We start from the raw sequence: 18,962 nt of genomic DNA, 5'->3' as shown, positions 1-18,962 counted from the left end.
CGAGGAGGAGTCCCTTCAACATGGTCTTCGGCTGAACGTTGCCTCACCCGTTCACTCCTGTTCAAAATGGGCCGTGTCCCATCTCCCACTTGCCCCAGCTGCGCCGTACAAGACGATATCTCCTATCAGCTCCTCCACTGTCAGCGTTACCACCATTATCGGGCCGTGCTCTGCCAACAGCTCTCAGAGCTTCGGTGCACGGACGGATGGACAGACGATTCTCTCGCAACACTCCTTGGCCCCGTGCAGCGAGCTAGTCAGTGGAGTGTCACAAAAGTGGTGCTCCGCTTTGTGCGTGATACGGGCCTCCTGGGCTTTCTCTGAGCCGGGTTTCTTTTTTGGCTTTTCTTTTCTTATTTATGTATTTGATTTCGTTATTTCTTTTTCTCTCTTATTTATGTTTTTTAAGGAATAGCAAGCCGGCGTGCTGCATGGCTGACCTTTCCCCTTTCTTTTTCTCGTTTTTTCTGTCATTAAATTCCTCCCCCCCCCAGTCTATCAGTAACCACCACACATTTTTGTAACGGTGCCTAGTCATTGGTAGTTTGCTGGGACCCCTCCTCTTTAATATCTATATTAATGACGTCGTTAATCTCTACTCCCGGTCTAAGTTTGTGCTTTACGCTGACGACACCAGCACGTTTCTCTCTGGAACGGATATTAACTAATTAATTGCAAGAGCGAATTTGTTGCTGCACAATTTGTTGACATGGTCTGAAGCGAAGCCTGAGACTAAACCCCACCAAAACAAAAGCAATTGTTTTCAGACCAAGGAATAAGAAGATTAATGTACAGAGTTGCCTCTAGTGAAATGGGAGAACGGTTGACATAGTTGATACGGTCAAGGTTCTGGGTGTGCACTTTTCAGCCACATTGTCTTGGGATACCCACATACAGTACGTACGTTCGTTCCAGGATTTGCTCCATTTTGGGAATACTTTTATTTATTTATGATAGTACCTCAAGGCGCCCCATTGTGGCATTACATGAGGGGGTAAGCGAGGATAAAAGTTAACACAAGTAGAATATAAATAACACGGAAATATTAAATACACAGGAAATTGGCTAGTTCTCGCTTGAATACAATGAAATCGTTAATTATGGCATGTTCTGAGGAAGACAATTCCACTCGTTGGATGTGTACGGAAAAAAATGAACGAGAAAATTGGTCAATGTTGCATAGAAAACGTTCAACTTTAAGAATGTGGTCATGTCTCGGCGATGTATAGGAAGCAGCCGTGATGAAACTCGGTCGTAAAAAGGTGTTGTGAAAAAACTTGTCGTAGTCAAAGTCGTAGAAACTTCCGGCGTAACACAAGGTCAGGAAGGTCTAGAGATAGCATGATTGATGGAATGCTAGAAGGATAGTAATAGACAGTAGATATGAACCGTGCGGCACGGTTTTGGAAAGATTCAAGTAAGTTATTTAGTGTAAGTAAATTCGGATCCCAGATACAGGAACCGTACTCTAATTTAGGACGAATAAGGGTACTGTATGCTAGTCTTTTAACAGATGGTGGCGCATGCCTTAAATTACGGCGTAGGAATCCAAGTTTACGGTTAGCTTCGTTGATAATCGCATTAACATGATTCGAAACTAGATGAATCCCTAGGTATTTATATGAGTCAGATTTAGAAATAGGACAATTATTTAAGGTATAATCAGCGTTAGAAGGTAGTCTAGAACTCGTGAAAGAAACGTGCGAGCATTTAGACATATTAAGGGAAATCTTCCAGTTAGAACACCACGCGGAAATGAGATCAAGGTCATGTTGAAGTGCAAGCTGATCAGTAACGGAAGGTGTGCTGTGGTAGAGAACACAATCATCTGCGAAGAGGCGAATATTTGAAGAGAGGGAATTAGGAAGATCGTTAATAAAGATTAGGAAGAGAAGTGGTCCAAGTACTGACCCCAGGGGTACGCCGGATAACACAGGTAATGGAGAAGAGAGAGCATCATTTACCAGCGTTATTTGGTAACGGTCGTGGAGGTAATTTTTGAACCAGCTAAAACAAGGGGATGTAAGTTAAGTGGCGATACCTTATAAAGAAGGCCTGGGTGAATGACAGTATCGAATGCTTTGGAGAAATCTAAAAATATGGCGGCCGTGCGAATGTTACTGTCTAAGTTAAACTGAATGTCATGTATGAAGCAAGCTAATTGGATGTCGCATGAGTAGCCCTTTCGAAAGCCGTGTTTGTTACGGCGAGAAGATTATATGTTCAAGGATTTTGCATGGGACACTAGTTAAAGCTATCGGACGATTATTCAGAGGATCCAGCTTATCGCCTTTTTTAAAGAGTGGAACTATCTTTGACGAGCGCCAGTCTCTAGGAACAATACCGGAGGCAAGAGATTGAGAAAAAAATAGGGATAAGTATTGTGATGAGATTGCCTTTGTGTTCTTTAACATTTTAACATTGATGCAATCAAGGCCACAGGCGGATGACAGCTTCATATTTTCAATGACATTCTGAATACCATTAGGTGTGATATTAATTGGACACACAGGAGGAAATTGGTACGGCCGCGACAATGATGGTTGAAAACGTGAATCATCAACAAAAACACTAGCGAATGCATTATTAAAAATGTTACAGGAAACCCACTCGGGAACAACTGAACCATCAACATCTTTCGGAGAAATCGCCTGCTTTGATTTTGGGTTAATAACACGCCAAAATTTCTTTGGATTAATTGTAAGCTTGTTAGGAATATCTTTCGCATAGAAGCTACGTTTCGCATTCTGTGCTGTCTCTCTGAATATCTTGGCACAGTTGCGGTAAAGAGCAAATACTGACTCAGAGCCGCTTCTTTTCGCCTGAGCCGGTTTTTCTTGTTACTCAATTTTTTAAGTTCCGACGTATACCAGGGCTGCGTACAAGTATCCCTTACTGTACAAGAGGGGACCAAGTCCTCTATAAGCTGAAGAATTTTATTTTTCAAAACTTCCCAGTTATGATGAATGGAATAGCAGCTGAAAGATGCTGAGAAAGATGGGAAAAACAATGCGAGCTCCTCATTGATTTTATCAAAGTTGGCCATGTCATACAGCTTAATGATTTTGCTTTTACACTTTGTACGCTTAGAAGAAAGGCAAAGAGGAGCAATGACAACCCTATGATCGCTCAGGGATATCGGATACAGAAGATCACCAAAAACCCCGAGGTCTGTTGTGAGGACGAGATCGATAATATTAGATGTGGATGAGGTTATTCGTGTCGGTTCGGAAACCAGCTGTGTGAGGCCAAACTTTAGACACATATCTAGAAAGTTGCTTTCCTCCCTTATGCCACCACAGGGGATAGCCCAATCTATTCCGGGGTAATGTTGCGGAAAGCACACGGAAAGTGATGCAAGCACCTCAGAAAAAAGAGTTACCAAACTAGAAACACCAGGTGGCCGATACAACACTCCTATCAATATATCACTTAGCCCTAGCTTGGTAGATATCCAACACATTTCAAGTGGGGAGGGACCTGTGTCAACACGAATTGACTGGAATGTATTTCTAATACCAATAAGTACGCCACCACCCCGATGTTTAGTACGATCACAACGATAAATAACAAAATCGTTACAAGAACGCAATATTTCAGAGTCATCAATATCAGTGGTCAGCCAAGTTTCAGTTAATAATAATAATAATACTGCATCGATGCAAATATTTTCTCTCACGTCAGGCACTAAAATGAATACACTACGCGCACATCAAATCGCATCTTAGCTACTGTCTGTTAGTCTCGGGAATAACTTCCAGACACTCACTTTCGAAACTACTGGTTCTCCAGAAGAAATTTTTACGTATTCTAGAAGACGTAAGCTACAACTATACGACAGAGGGCCTATTCGAGAAGTATCGCATCCCCAGAATTCACACCCTTCATTGCTTGAGGCTCATCCTGACGTACCGAAGGGCAGTTGGACGTGGCGAGCTTAGAAATTCTAATCCTGTTTACAATTACCGCCACCCTTTAAAATATAAAGTTCCACAGTGCCGGACGTCGTATGGGTTCCACAGGTTGCAATATAATTTAGTTAGATTACTCAATGATAATACATGCGATCCGGTGTCTTTACACAGAAATGATTTGCTAATATATTTTTGAAATTTATAATAATCACTACTGTATACAAACGTTACATTGCTGTAGCAGGAGTAAGGTTCGAAGCTGATATTTGTTTCATTCGCTATTTATTATTATTGATGGTTGAGTGACATTTCTGTACTTGTTTACCATTGTGCATAGTGTTGCATACATTGTGATTATTTAATATGTGCTGCTGTAGGGGGTAGAGGCCTTGGCAAGTCTCCTGTGACTTTTTAGCGTCTGCTCCTAATCACTTGTGTGATGAAATAAATAAAATAATAAATAACAATTTCGTGAGCGGTGGCGTGTAGCTTGGGAGGCCCAGTTCGATCAGCGGGAGTGATGTCAGGATATCAGTGTGACGTAGCGAGCAGTCAGACCTCACATTTCACACGGCGTTCCTTCAGGTGTACTCACTCACGACGGACTGCGAACATCACGAAAATGTCGCCGTCCTCTCTTCTTCTGTAGCAGGCTCTCTAAACGAGGTTATGGTCTTTCGAAGGCAGGTCGTAGACAAGCCACCAACGGGCATTAGTTGTTTTTTCTCTCTATATCTCGTTCTTTTTATTCTGCAAGAAGGCAACGTACAGTACGACGCGCACAAAAGCGAATTTTTTTAGGAGCGAGGTTTCACTGCTCCTTTCGATGAACACTCTGGACTCGAGTGGCATTGCTGCATTGCCAAACTGACTTCAAACAGTAGGTAAGAAAACTGGCGGAGGAACACGTTTGGCTCTAACAGACACAACAACAAAATGCGTATAAGCATAACGATGTTTATCTTCGAAGCAACAGACGATACAACGGACAAACAAACTGGTCAACCAGCTAAAAGAATAACTAACGATCCATCAAATAATGAACAGGGAAACAAGCATCATCATCAAGCAAGAAGGAGACGCAACAAAGAAGCAACACAAAACAACGAATTACACAGCCGGGTGTAGGTATATCGTCGTCTTTGGTGTTATCATGGTCAGCCATTTCTCCGTGGTGTGGACGTACGTAGATATGATTGGCATTGACTGCGAGCGCTTCCTATTCACATCAATAATCTGAATACAAAAATCACAAGTGTTCAAAGATCCATGCATCCAGGACAAATTCAACTGCTTTCTTCACTAAATTCGGAATATGTAGCAATCAATCATTAAGAGCTGTACTTGAGAAGCCTCGTTGCACTATACATGCTGCCGAGTGGGGAGAAAGACACACTGAAGTACCAGATTGAAACAACAGCTTCGGGTCGCTGTTGAAGTTCAGATGATGACGTCTCGGCGAACGCCAACAGCTTTGCTAGGTTACCCATGAGGTTCAGTGCAGTGGTCCTTTCATTTATCATTTCCCGGGTCAACGGCTCTATGTATACAGTGGAAAGTCTTGGTGACACTGAATAGAGAAGTCCGGGTCTGAGCAGAGTGCTAAATACCCAATCTTGAAAGGTGTCTAAGTCAGAGTATTACTAAATACAGTCGACCCGCGTTTATCCGGATGGCTGCGTTTTGCTGTGAAAATGTCAAGATAGCGGGGGAACCGGATAAGTGAAACACGAAAATGCAGAGTGGTACTAAAAGGACATCCATATCGTACATTACATATAAAACTATCGATTGTCATCTGTTTCGTTCTAATACACGCATCCAGTTCTTGCAAACCTTTTCGAATGACATTGACTTGCGAAATGTTGTTCTGTTGCTCGAAAAAAAAATAGAGCTGTTCTCAGTGCCGCCCACACATTTTCTACCGTCACAGCTAGTGGGTCCACGCTTTCATCACCAGATTATTTTTGAACACTATCGGAAGCGACGACCTGACGATGATTGCAGCGCAGGGGTCCTCGTTGCGGACCTTCTCAGTCTGAAATGACCAGACTGCCCAGTGGATTACTTTTGTGTAACGTGCAAAGTCGGACAGGGAGAAGATTCTCTTTAGCAACACATTTTTGTGTCAGTACAAAGAAGGCCACGACCAGGGTTCTCGACCTCGCTTGACTAGGTGTAGGCCAAGTGTCCTTCCTGGAAAATACCGGATACCTGAAGCCGATTGTTGGGTATTGGTCACTTTTGTTCCCTGGAATTCTCGTCCGAGTCCGGAAGCTGAAGTCCGGATAAAGAGGGCGAAATACATGGAGAGAAATCCGTCCCCATGCTTTTTTGTCCGGATAGCGCAGGGTTCGGATAAATGAAGTCCGAATGAAAGCGGGTCGACTGTAGTTATAAAAGTAACTAGTTACGTTCCACATCATTTTTTACATTACGTTGCGACATTTTTTTGCTGGACGCCGCCTGTCTCAGAGTCACGTTGCTCCATGCGCTTGAGACTTCACTCATAGGTGGCTCCCCATGTCCGCTTTGTTATACATGTTAGAATTGTTTGGATTTGTGTTTGCATTGAAGAGAAAAAAAATCGATTACATCTGCCTGAAATGTAAAGACCCGGAAACAAGGCGGGATTTTCTGTAGTCCTTTTTCTTGTCTTCTGTGCAGCACCGTTTCGAAAGCTTACTCTGTCTATGTAAGTCACAAGACAGGTCGCACAGACACATGATGCTGGCGGTGCCTTGTGTGCAAAGAATGGTGAGAGTAAAAATAGCGTGTGGTTTTATTGCACATCACGTGAGCGTGAGCGGCGGGCTCAAGGGGGTTGCGCAGGGGCCTACGGGCTTTACTTTAACTGCTTGGATTGCAAAAACTAATTTGCATAGTTCATTACCACGGTGTGTCTCATCTTACCGCACGCGATTACTTGCTAATTGTCATAGCTATTGCTTGCACTCATTGGCAGTTCTGAGTGCGGTTCCAACTGTGTACGCCTAGCTAGGTACGCTAGCCAGGTCACCGTAGTTGACTTTACCATTTTTTTCGTGAATGAGCTTAGCCACCTTTTCCACGTCGTTCCTTACGTCTGGAAGAACACAGCCCGTGGCATTATTCAAGTCCTTCAACAGGCACAATTTTCCAGACTTCTGCTAAATTTTCTTTTTGATCAACTTTCTGTTCGCAACAAGGGACGACCATTCAATGGCTTCGGCTCTGGCTTCAGGAGCTGCTGTTGCCCTATTGCTTGGCAGGCGGTCGTATAATGCCTATGCGGAAAACATGTCGATTATTTACCGAATTTTGTCTCAGACCTGCAGCAAAACTATGAAGCAGACCGGCGCAGGACGCTCACCTTGGACAGCGTACGGTTATGCTCCAAGCACATTTGTGTGATTTGCAGCGCTTTGCCCTCACTGGATTCAGTACAGCGTATGAATGCAGGGCAGTCACTTTGAAAGGTGGTGCAAAAGCGTCTCTCGCTAGACCGTGTCCCAGCTGCTGAGAAAATTGGTCACAAAACACGAAAGCCAGGAGCTTACCTGGTATGGCGGTCTCCGGTGCCGCGACTCTGAAGTTTTTGCCACCTTTCAGGCAGGCACCCTTCAGGCCTGGTACATCCCGATTCTTTTATCAAAATAGCGTTTTACTTTGCTTATGACAGCTTGCACTGTTTTGCCATCGCGAACATAAAACGTTATGAAATTATCACTGGCGTACTTGTCGATCGCTGCCTTCAGTTCGTCGAACGTGTGCAATCGTTATTGCCAACTTCCGTTGCACTGCTTCAAGTGAATGCGACACGGAAAGTTTACCATGTGTTGAACGCACAGTGGTGGTGGCGGTGATAGTTGCTGAAAGGGCTTCCCGCTGTCGGTCTCACAGAGGTGGGCAGCGTCACGACTGACGACCTCTGGGAATGTGCGTCCTAAGGGAACTGTGCCGACAAATGTATTCAAGCGTCCGAGGAAAACCCAGGAAAAAGCCCAGACAGCAGGGCAGGCAGAGGGATTCAAAGCCGGTGACGCTTCAGGTGACTTGAGAGGACCCAGACGTCTTCAGGTGACTTCAAATGACTTCAGGAGACTCCAGACATATTCACGTTACTTCAGCTGACTCCGGACGTCTATCAGTTGACACCTGACGTGTTGTGGTGACTACGGCCAACATCAAGAGACTCCAGCTGACTTTAAGTAAGTTAGTTCGAGTAGCTTTAGCTCACTCATGACATCTACAGGTGCCTTGAGGAGAACTTTGGTGACTCCAGATGTCTTCAAGTGCCCTCAGACATGTTCAGGTGACTTCAAAAACTTCAGCCGTCTTCATGTAACCTCAGTTGACTCCAGGCGTCTTACGGCGACTTCAAATGACTTTAGGTGACTCAGAACGTCTTCAGGTAACTTGAAGTTACTGCCGACGTCATCATATCACACCAGATGTCTTCAGGCGACTCGAAATAACGTCATGTGACTGCTGATGAGATGAGACATCTTTGTGCGACTTCAAGTGACTTTAGATCTCCTGAGGTGATTTCGGGTGACTTCAGGTGACTCCAGCTCACTACAGGTGACTTCGAGTAAATTCAGGTGACTCATGACATCCTCAGGTGGCTTCAGGTGACTTTAGGTAATTTCATATGACACCAGACGTCTTCACTTGACTCCAGATATGTTCAGGTGCCTTGAGGTGACATCAGGCTCCCGACGTAGTGAAAACTTAAAAATGCGAGAGTTAGTGCACTATAGAAAAAGTATTTGGCTACGGCAAAGAGCGTTGCCTGCAATTGGAAGAGTTTTTAGTTGACACAGATCTAGCGTAAAAAGGAAGCTGTTCTTTATCACATTCTAAGGTTACATCCTTTCCTACGGGCAAATGAAAAGCCCTAGCGAATAATTATTTTCCACACCAGGTTCTGTACGAGCAATGCTTGCGTTGGTTCCTGACTCTCGGGTAACATTCGCTGAGAAGACCTGCAATAGCATGTCTAGCCAGGAAATTCCATTCTGGGCATGGACGTTCAAGGTGTAGACTATACACATGCCAGAAGCAAGGGATATTTGCATGTTTCTTCATCAGTGAGATATATCTTAGAAAAAACTTCAACACCTCCACATTATCTATAATTGTCCCGTCTGGCATGCGAAGCACGAATCACTTGCCCGATAACGTCTATACTAGACCACTTCGAATAATCATACATCTGCACAACTAGGAACAATTTTGGATGCGCTTTCGAAGAGAGCTACTAGGCGTTGATTTCATGGCTCCCATAGCTAACATATTTTCCGAAAGATCGTCTAACAAATTTGCACGCTATAGACAAGTATGTTGTCTAAACTGCAGTTCTCCTTGTGTCTGTATTATTTTCAATGGGGCACCAAATCCTTTCCTGAAAGATCTATTTTTGAAGCTCAAAACACCGTCGTCGTTTCTTTCAGAAAATTCCCAATTTGTGTGTGTTTGATCGGTGCTTGGGTAGCCTAGTGGTTTGAGGCACGCACATGCCGGAGACTACTTGTGTCGGTAAGGGTCGAGATCTCGTGGTGGGTGAGGTTCTGGGTGCAACTAAGAGGTCTGGGATTTCCCCTCCGACTAAGGAAACTGGGCGATGTGCGCGTGGTACTACCTAGTTAGTTGCCACTCCCAAGCCATGTTTTGAACTCTATTTCAAACTGATACCAGTAGTTTTGCATCTCAGCAAGCACGAACCGACTGTTCAGGAGGCTGTACCGAGACTTCAATTAAACCGGGGCCCTTCTCAGAACAAAATAATTAGGATAAAACAAGAAAATTTACATTAATTTGTGTTGGAAAATATTTCGTCTTGTGCGGGATTTGAACTGCCGATCTTCAAAGAAGGTCAATCTTCCATTTTTCGATTATCATACCAGAAGTTCAATAGGGATATGCACAAGAGCATTCTGATACAGTTCAACTCAAAGAGACGTAACGTAGAACATCATAGTGAAAAATTTGAAACACGACATTCAGCAGAATATAAAAATACTATGCTATGGCAAGGAGCGTTGGGAGCTATCGGGTGTATAACTGAAAAATGTGTCCGAGGGCAAGGTCATTTCTGGATCACCTGCCGAGGATCTCAACAAGCTGCATCATGTGCTGTCGACTAACATTAGGTGACTCCTGACAACTTCAATGGCTTCAGGTGACTTGAGATGACCCAGACGTCTTCAGGTGACTTTAAATGACTTCAGGAGACTCTAGACATATTCACGTTACTTCAGCTGACTCCGGACGTCTATCAGTTGACCCCTGACGTGTTTTGGTGACTACAGCCGACGTCAAGAGACTCCAGCTGACTTTAAGTAAGTTACTTCGAGAACCTTTAGCTCATTCATGACATCTACAGGTGCCTTGAGGAGAACTTTGGTGACTCCAGATGTCTTCAAGTGCCCTCAGACATCTTCAGGTGACTTCAAAAACTTCAGCCGTCTTCATGTGACCTCAGTTGACTCCAGGCACCTTACGGCGACTTCAATTGAGTTTAGGTGACTCAGAACGTCTTCAGGTAACTTGAAGTTACTGCCGACGTCATCATACGACACCAGATGTCTTGAGGCGACTCGAAATGACGTCATGTGACTGCCGATGAGATGAGACATCTTTGTGCGACTTCAAGTGACTTTATATCTCCTGAGGTGATTTCGGGTGACTTCAGGTGACTCAAGATGTCTTCAGGGTGACTCCAGCTCACTACAGGTGACTTCGAGTAAATTCAGGTGACTCCTGACATCCTGAAGTGGCTTCAGGTGACCAGGTAATTTCATATGGCACCAGACCTCTTCACTTGGCCGCAGATATGTTCAGGTGGCTTAAGGTGACATCAGGCTCCCGACGTAGTGAAAACTTAAAAACGCGAGAGTTAGTGCACTATAGAAAAAGTATTTGGCTACGGCAAAGAGCGTTGCCTGCAATTGGAAGAGTTTTTAGTTGACACAGATCTAGTGTAAAAAGAAAGCTGTTCTTTATCATATTCTAAGGTTACATCCTTTCTTACGGGCAACTGAAAAGCCCTAGCGAATAATTATTCTCCAGAACAGGTTCTGTACAAGCATTGCTTGCGTTGGTTCCTGGCTCTCGGGTAACATTCGCTGAGAGAAACTGCAATAGCATGTCTAGCCAGGAAATCCCATTCTGGGCATGGGCGTTCAAGCTGTAGACTATACAGATGCCAGAAGCAAGAGATATTTGCATGTTTCTTCATCAGTGAGATATATCTTAGAACAAACTTGAACATCTCCACATTATCTATAATTGTCCCGTCTGGGATGCGAAACACGGATCACTTGCCCGATAACGTCTATACTAGACCACTTCGAATAATCATACATCTGCCTAACTAGGAACAATTTCGGATGCGTTTTCGAAGAGAGCTACTAGGCTCTGATTTCATGGCTCCCGTAGCTAACACATTTTCCGAAAGATCGTCTAACAAATTTGCACGCTATAGACAAGTATGTTGTCTAAACTGCAGTTCTCCTTGTGTCTGTATTCTTTTCAATGTGGCACCAAATCCTTTCCTGACAGATATATTTTGAAGCTCAAAACACCGTCGTCGTTTCTTTCAGAAAATTCCCAATTTGTGTGTGTTTGATCGGTTCTTGGGTAGCCTAGTGGTTTAAGGCACGCACATGCCGGAGACTGCTTGCGTCGGTAAGGGTCGAAATCTCGTGGTGGGTGAGGTTCTGGATGCAACTAAGAGGTCTGGGATTTCCCCTCCGACTAAGGAAACTCGGCTATATGCGCGTGGTACTACCTAGTTAGTTGCCACTCCCAAGCCATGTTTTGAACTCTATTTCAAACTGATACCAGTAGTGTTGCATCTCAGCAAGCACGAACCGACTATTCAAGAGGCTGTATCGAGACTTCAATTAAACCGAGGTCCTTCTCAGAACAAAATAATTAGGATAAAACAAGAAAATTTAGATTAATTTGTGTTGGAAAAAAATCGTCTTGTGCGGGATTTGAAATGCCGATTTTCAAAGAAGGTCAATTTTCCATTTTTCGATTATCATACCAAAAGTTCAATAGGGATATGCACAAGAGCATTCTGATACAGTTTGACTCAAAGAGACGTAACGTAGAACATCATAGTGAAAAGTAGTAACACGACAGTCAGCAGAATACAAAAAAATAATATGCTATGGCAATCAGCGTTGGGAGCTATCGGGTGTATAACTCAAAAATGTGTCCGAGGGCAAGCTCACTTCTGGATCACCTGCCGATGATCTCGAAAAGCTGCATCATGTGTTGTCGATTAACATTAGGTGACTCCTGACAACTTCAATGGCTTCAGGTGACTTGAGATGACCCAGACGTCTTCAGGTGACTTCAAATGACTTCAGGAGACTCCAGACATATTCACGTTACTTCAGCTGACTCCGGACGTCTATCAGTTGACACCTGACGTGTTGTGGTGACTACAGCCGACGTCAAGGGACTCCAGCTGACTTTAAGTAAGTTACTTCGAGTACCTTTAGCTGACTCATGACATCTACAGGTGCCTTGAGGAGAACTTTGGTGACTCCAGATGTCTTCAAGTGCCCTGTGTCATGTTCAGGTGGCGTGAAAAACTTCAGCCGTCTTCATGTGGTTAATAGAGAACGGAAAAGGAACCGTCAGGGGAATGGTGATGCTTTTAAGCAATTAGTTGAGAGCTTTAAGGCTCAAGTGCGACGTGCCAAGTTTCATTTTTATATTGTGACACTGCACAAATTTCTCAAAGAGGATCCGGCCAGGTTTTGGCGTTTTTTATCCCCATCACGAAAATCACTTGAGAGGTTACAGGTGGATGGTACTGTGATTAGTGACATTAATGTGATTTGTGAATATGTTAATGACTACTTCTGTTCTGTGTTCACCATTGATGATGGCATTCGACCTGACTTTGACGATAACATTGTATATTCGCTTCTAGACATTGAGTTATCTATACATGGAATTTTTCAGCTGTTACTTAACATTGATAACAAAAAGGCGGTAGGTTCGGACGACATTCCCAGTACGTTCTTATCACGTTACGCGGAGTGGTGTAGTGAATTCCTTTTCTTGATTTTTAAGAAATCGCTGTCAACAGGATCAGTCCCACAACAGTGGAAGATTGCTAAAGTTGTGCCGATTTATAGGGCTGGCAGCGTTCAGGATGTTTGTAATTACCGACCGGTTTCCTTGTTGCCGACGTGCGCTAAGGTTCTAGAGCACATAATTAGTAAACATATAATATCCTTCCTTGAAGGGAATATATTTTTTAACCCATTTCAACATGAATTTCGGGCGGGGGTCTCCACATTAACTCAATTAATCGAAATCGTACATGATTTTGCGGAGATTGTGAATTCTCTTGGTCAGGTTGATGTTATATTTCTAGATTTATCCCGGGTGCTTGATAAAGTCTCGCACAAAAAATTGCTTCTGAAGCTTGGTAAAACTATTTCTAACCCATGTATTATCTTTCTGGTAGACAACAATATGTAGAAGTAAAGCAAACCCGGTCTACTTGCTCCCGCGTTTTGTCAGGTGTCCCGCAAGGGTCAGTTCTTGGACCGCTTTTATTCTTAATTTTCTTCAATGATTTTATGAAGGGTGTTTCCGCACGTTGCCGCCTTTTTGCAGATGATTGCGTTATTTATTCCCAAGTTAAAACTGTTGAAGATCAAGTCTTGTTAAATGAGTCTCTACAGAAGGTTGTGACTTGGTGTGACACTTAGCAGATGGCTTTAAACCCGAAGAAGTGTGTGTGCATGAATGTGACTAGAAAAAAAAGTACTATTTTTCGATTACCAGATTAATTCATGTACGTTATCCAATGTTAGTAATTTTAAATAGCTTGGTGTAAATATTTCAAATACTTTGACATGGAATTTGCATGTGGATAGCATCGTCCAGAAGGCTTCCGCTAAGCTCTGGTATTTAAAACGTAATCTTCAACATGCCACGTGGCAGACAAAGTTATCGGCATATAGAGCCTATGCTAGACCAGTATTAGAATACGCAAGTGTTGTGCAGGATCCGTTAACTGTAAAAAATATTTCTAAAATTGAAGCAGTCCAAAAGAGAGCACTTCGCTTTATTTTTAATAGATACGAGAGACTGAGTTCGGTGTCAGATCTTTACTACAAAGCGGATTTGGAGAATTTGGTCAATAGACGTAAAATTGCAAGACTCAAGACTATATTTCTTATCCTCAAAAATAAGCTTAATATTAATAGGGATCAGTACATTATGTTCCAGGAAAAGAGATCTATTCGTCGTGTACACGCTCTGCAGTTAAAGCCATACCAATGTAGAATAAACGCGTTTAAATTATCTTTTTTTCCCCAGGACGGTAGAGGAATGAAAAAGCCTACCGGAGGAGGTTGTCACGGCGAATACTGTAGTTCAGTTTCTGTCATTGCTGTCAGGGCAGTTGGCATAGATGTATAATTCTGTCATTATTCGGTTTTGTTGTCATTTCCCATTCCTACTTAGGCTTCCAGGAGGAAGCCAGTATTATTTCAAATAAATAAATAAACAAATAAAATGTGACCGCAGTTGACTCCAGGCGTCTTACGGCGACTTCAAGTGACTTTAGGTGACTCAGAACGTCTTCAGGTAACTTGAAGTTACTGCCGATGTCATCATATGAGAGCAGATGTCTTCAGGCGACTCGAAATGACGTCATGTGACTGCCGATGTGATGAGACATCCTTGTGCGACTTCATGTGACTTTAGAAGTCCTGAGGTGACTTCGGGTGACTTCAGGTGACTCCAGACGTACGAAGGTGACCCCAGACGTCGTCAGGGTGACTCCAGCTCACTCCAAGTGACTTCGAATAAATTCAGGTGACTCCTGACATCCTCAGGTGGCTTCTGGTGACTTAGGTAATTTCATATAACATCAGACGCCTTCACTTGACTCCATATATGTTCAGGTGCCTTGAGGTGTCATCAGGCTCCCGACGTAGTGAAAACTTAAAAACGCGACAGTTAGTGCACTATACAAAAAGTATTTGGCTACGCCAAAGAGCGTTGCCTGCAATTGGAAGAGTTTTTAGTTGACACAGATCTAGCGTAAAAAGAAAGCTGTTCTTTACCATATTCTAAGGTCACATCCTTTCTTACGGGCAACTGATAAGCCCTAGCGAATAATTATTCTCCAGAACAGGTTCTGTGTGAGCATTGCTTGCGTTGGTTCCTAACTCTCGGGTAACATTCGCTGAGAAGAACTGCAATACCATGTCTAGCCAGGAAATCCAATTCTGGGTATGGATGTTCAAGCTGTAGACTATACAGATGCCAGAAGCAAGGGATGTTTGCATGTTTCTTCATGAGTGAGATATATCTGAGAAAAACTTAAACACCTCCACATAATCTATAATTGTCCCGACTGGGATGCGAAGCACGGATCACTTGCTCCTGTGACTCCTCTGGCTACCTGCCAACGGACCGCCGACATACTACCCCCCGGCATGCTGAGCAGAGTTGACCGAACGCTCCCTTTCCGCATGCCAGCGCATATCTCTCATCAAGACGCCGCATAACTTCATGGAATGCGCGTCGACATGGCCTTCACAGCACAGTGGCGCTACAGCTTGAGACAAATTAACTCTGCCCACTGCTGTCACTGCGGTGCTGCGCAAGATGTCGACCGGGCCGTCCGCTCTCTCTCACAAAATTGCTTGGCCCCTAGCCGCATCCAGCTCGCCAACGGTCATCAAGGCTCTCTTCGCCTTTTTGGACGCCACAGGACTTCGATCCTCAGTGTGGGGGGACCCGTTCCTTCATTCCCTGCTTCATCTCCAGCAACGGGGTAGAGTATCACCAACGGCGATGTAACTCCCCACCCATCATCCTGAAATAAAGTATTTGTTGTGTCTTTATCTGTTTGAGTGAAATAGAAGCATGTTACCAACGAGCCTAAATGGACGTTTTAGTGTATTCCTTGATGCCCACCCGGCGTTTGACCGTATATAATCCACTTTGCAATCACGTGAAATCTCGTTTGTTCCGGTGTCAGCGGAGCCACCGCGTCATGTCGAGGCCTGGGGTACCCAAAGGTGGAGTTCTGGTTCTGGCCCCTTTGCCTTTCAACATTGTCATGCTTGATGTTCAGAATATACTTACTACGACCGGCAAAGTGACTATGTAAGGGTAAGGTGTGGCAAGATGAGACAGAAATGTGAATTTAGCATGAAATTTTTATTTTTCGTGTGTTAAAAAAATCGCCATGTGCGTATTCTCAGGGGATTAGAGCTTTTGAGCTTAAAGTGATATAACCGGTTTAAAATAACCACACAACAAGAAATTTTAAAAATGCAGATTGTCTCAAACACACAAACCGGGCACCACAAGTCTGATGCGTCGTTGGTCGCTTGCTTTTGCGTGCGCCTCTGTTTTGCTGCAAATATCCTAGGAAACAGGAAAACTTGCTGGAAAATCGTAGGCAATATGCAAAAAAAATAGACCCCTGGGGAACAAATATAATAGTTCATAATAGTTCACTTATCAGTTTTACGTGTACGTTAAATTTAAATTACATTAAATTGTTGTGTCTTGCCCCGTGCATCTCATCGGATGCGTTAATTTTTTCTACTGAACAGATATCCAAGAGCGCCCATATTTTGCATGTATCTACATGAATGAATAAAGTCCTGTATTTGCTTGCTGTTGGGGCACAGAAAACTGCTTACGATCTTTCTAGAGTTTGTGATGAGTGTCCCAAGTCGACAATGTTGCTTCTTGGGACTCCACGTCTTGATATGAGAACAAAAATAGCCTTGCATGTGCATCGTAAATACGAATATAATATGTTTGTTTGTTTACAATACTGTTGATCCAGCTTTGGATCGTTACAGGAACTTCACTCACTGTTCACTCGCTACGCTCATGCCTACCACTTCGTTCTGCGCGTTGGCCGCCCGGCGGTGCCAATCTTTTCTGAAATGGCGGATTATGATGGTCACCCAGCGTTATGCGCATAGGTACGCCATTTTCATGGTTTGACGCACAGCGTCGTACACAGCGACGGCTAAATTTCTGCTGTGATATTTTAATGTAACCTGGAGGCTGCGAGGGACTCATACTGCACCCAGTCCGTGGCAACATCGAATGTTGCCGTGCTGTTACCAGTGCCACTGAGACGTTAAACGTTGCTGATGGTCAGCTACACTAATATCCTAAATAATTGAAACTTTCGTAATATTCCTGAAAGCCCACATTAAACTCTTCCCACAATAGAGTAAGTTGGGGCAAGGTGAGACATAAATTTGCAGTGGATTATGAAATTTTACTTTTACTGTTTTTCAAAACGCTAACCACAGGCAGGGGTCTCAGTTGTCTAGAGCTTCCGACCTGCAAATGCAGAACGGGCGCAACCGGCGTGATATAACCAAAGAAATTCAAAAATGCAGATTGTGTCATCTTGCCCTAACCCTCGGGGCAATACGAGATATCGCGTGCAGCTAGATGAGGCACGCCGTGATAATGGACTACGCAAATTAGTTTTTGGAATCCAAGCTTTCAAAGTAAAGCCCGTAGGCCCCTGGGCAAACCTCCTTAAGTCCGCCGCTCATATGATGTGCAATAAAACCACACAGAGCCCGGTACTATTTTGCTCCACCGTTCTTTGCAAACAAGGCACCGCCAACATGATGTGTCTTGTGTGACCTGTCTTGTGACTTACATTGACAGAGTAAGCCTTCGGAACGCTGCTGCACAGATGACAAGACAAAGGAATACAGAAAATCGCACGTTTTTGGGGGTCTTTACATTTCAGGCAGAAGTAATGTATTTTTTCCCCTTCAACGCAAAAACCAATCCGGATAATACTCATGTGCAATAAAGCGGACATGCAGAGCCACCTATGAGTGAAGTTTCAAGCACATGGAGCAACGAGTCTGAGACAGGAGGCGTCCAGAAAAAAATGTCGCATCTTGGCTCGTGCGTATATGCTGGTAAACCATAGAGGCAGAATAGAAGTCCCACGCCGAAAGCCGTAGCGAGAGAGGGCACGGAAGAATATTAGTAACTCTTTATGAGGTTCAAGCGAGGATGAGGATCAAAACGACAGTAAATTCTGTCGTTTCTGTAGAGCATCCGTTTTCATCTGCTGACCTCCTGCTCAGTGGATTGGCTATTGGATAGTAATTTTGACAACCAGTTGTTCTTGCGAGCTATTCAGTGTCACCAACACTGACGTCGAGGTATCTTGAAGGTAACGAGTTACTTTCAAAAGTATTTAGTAATATTCTATCTTGGACAGTTTTACAGATTGGGTTGTTGAGTTAGAGACAAACACAGCCGGAAGGGTCAACGGAGGGTGTTTACTCTGGGCTGTCTGGCCCCGAACTAAAAGGAAAAGAACAACGGCTCGTGGGCCGAAGGTTTGGTGCGAGAGTTGAACCGGTGGTCGTGGACCACTTCATAGTCGTCTGCTACATCGCCCCCACTGGAGACAGCGGAAAGCTGTCTGACCACGTGACAGTCTATATGGAACGGGTCAAAGATGGTGGAGAAGGGCTGGAGTCACAGTGGTTGAATCGGAGAAGGTCGGAGGTGGGCGGTGCTTCAGTGCAGGCTGACAGGAGCCGTCCACGCTGATCGTGTCTTCGTTACCGTTGACGTTGACGCGGTAGTTCTTGCCGGAGCGTTCGATAACCGTGTGGGGACTGGAGTATGGAGGAACGAGGGACTTCCGGACGTCGTCAGTGCAGATGAACACATGCGTCGCCGTAGGAAGATCCAGCGGGACGAAAGGGGTGTAAGAGGTTGAAGTACGTGGGGGAACCGGGCGCAGTGTGCGGAAGAAGTGTGTAGTCGCAGAACAAACAGGCATGTGTCAGGCTGGCCGAGGATATCGGCGACTACAACCCAGATCGGGCTTGAATGCAGCACATGGGTCGAGTAGGACCAGCGGAAGTTTAGCGGCCCAGTCCTCACGGTCTTCAAATGCCATGAGGGCGGTCTTCAGGTGGCGGTGAAAATGCTCCAGGACACCATAGGATGCAGGGTGCGAATGCGGGAGGTGTCAAGGAGCCGTGCGAAAGCAGAGAA

The sequence above is a fragment of the Ornithodoros turicata genome, chromosome 7, assembly GCF_037126465.1.
Source record: "Ornithodoros turicata isolate Travis chromosome 7, ASM3712646v1, whole genome shotgun sequence".
NCBI classification, from domain to species: domain Eukaryota; kingdom Metazoa; phylum Arthropoda; class Arachnida; order Ixodida; family Argasidae; genus Ornithodoros; species Ornithodoros turicata.
This window is presented reverse-complemented; position numbering follows the sequence as displayed.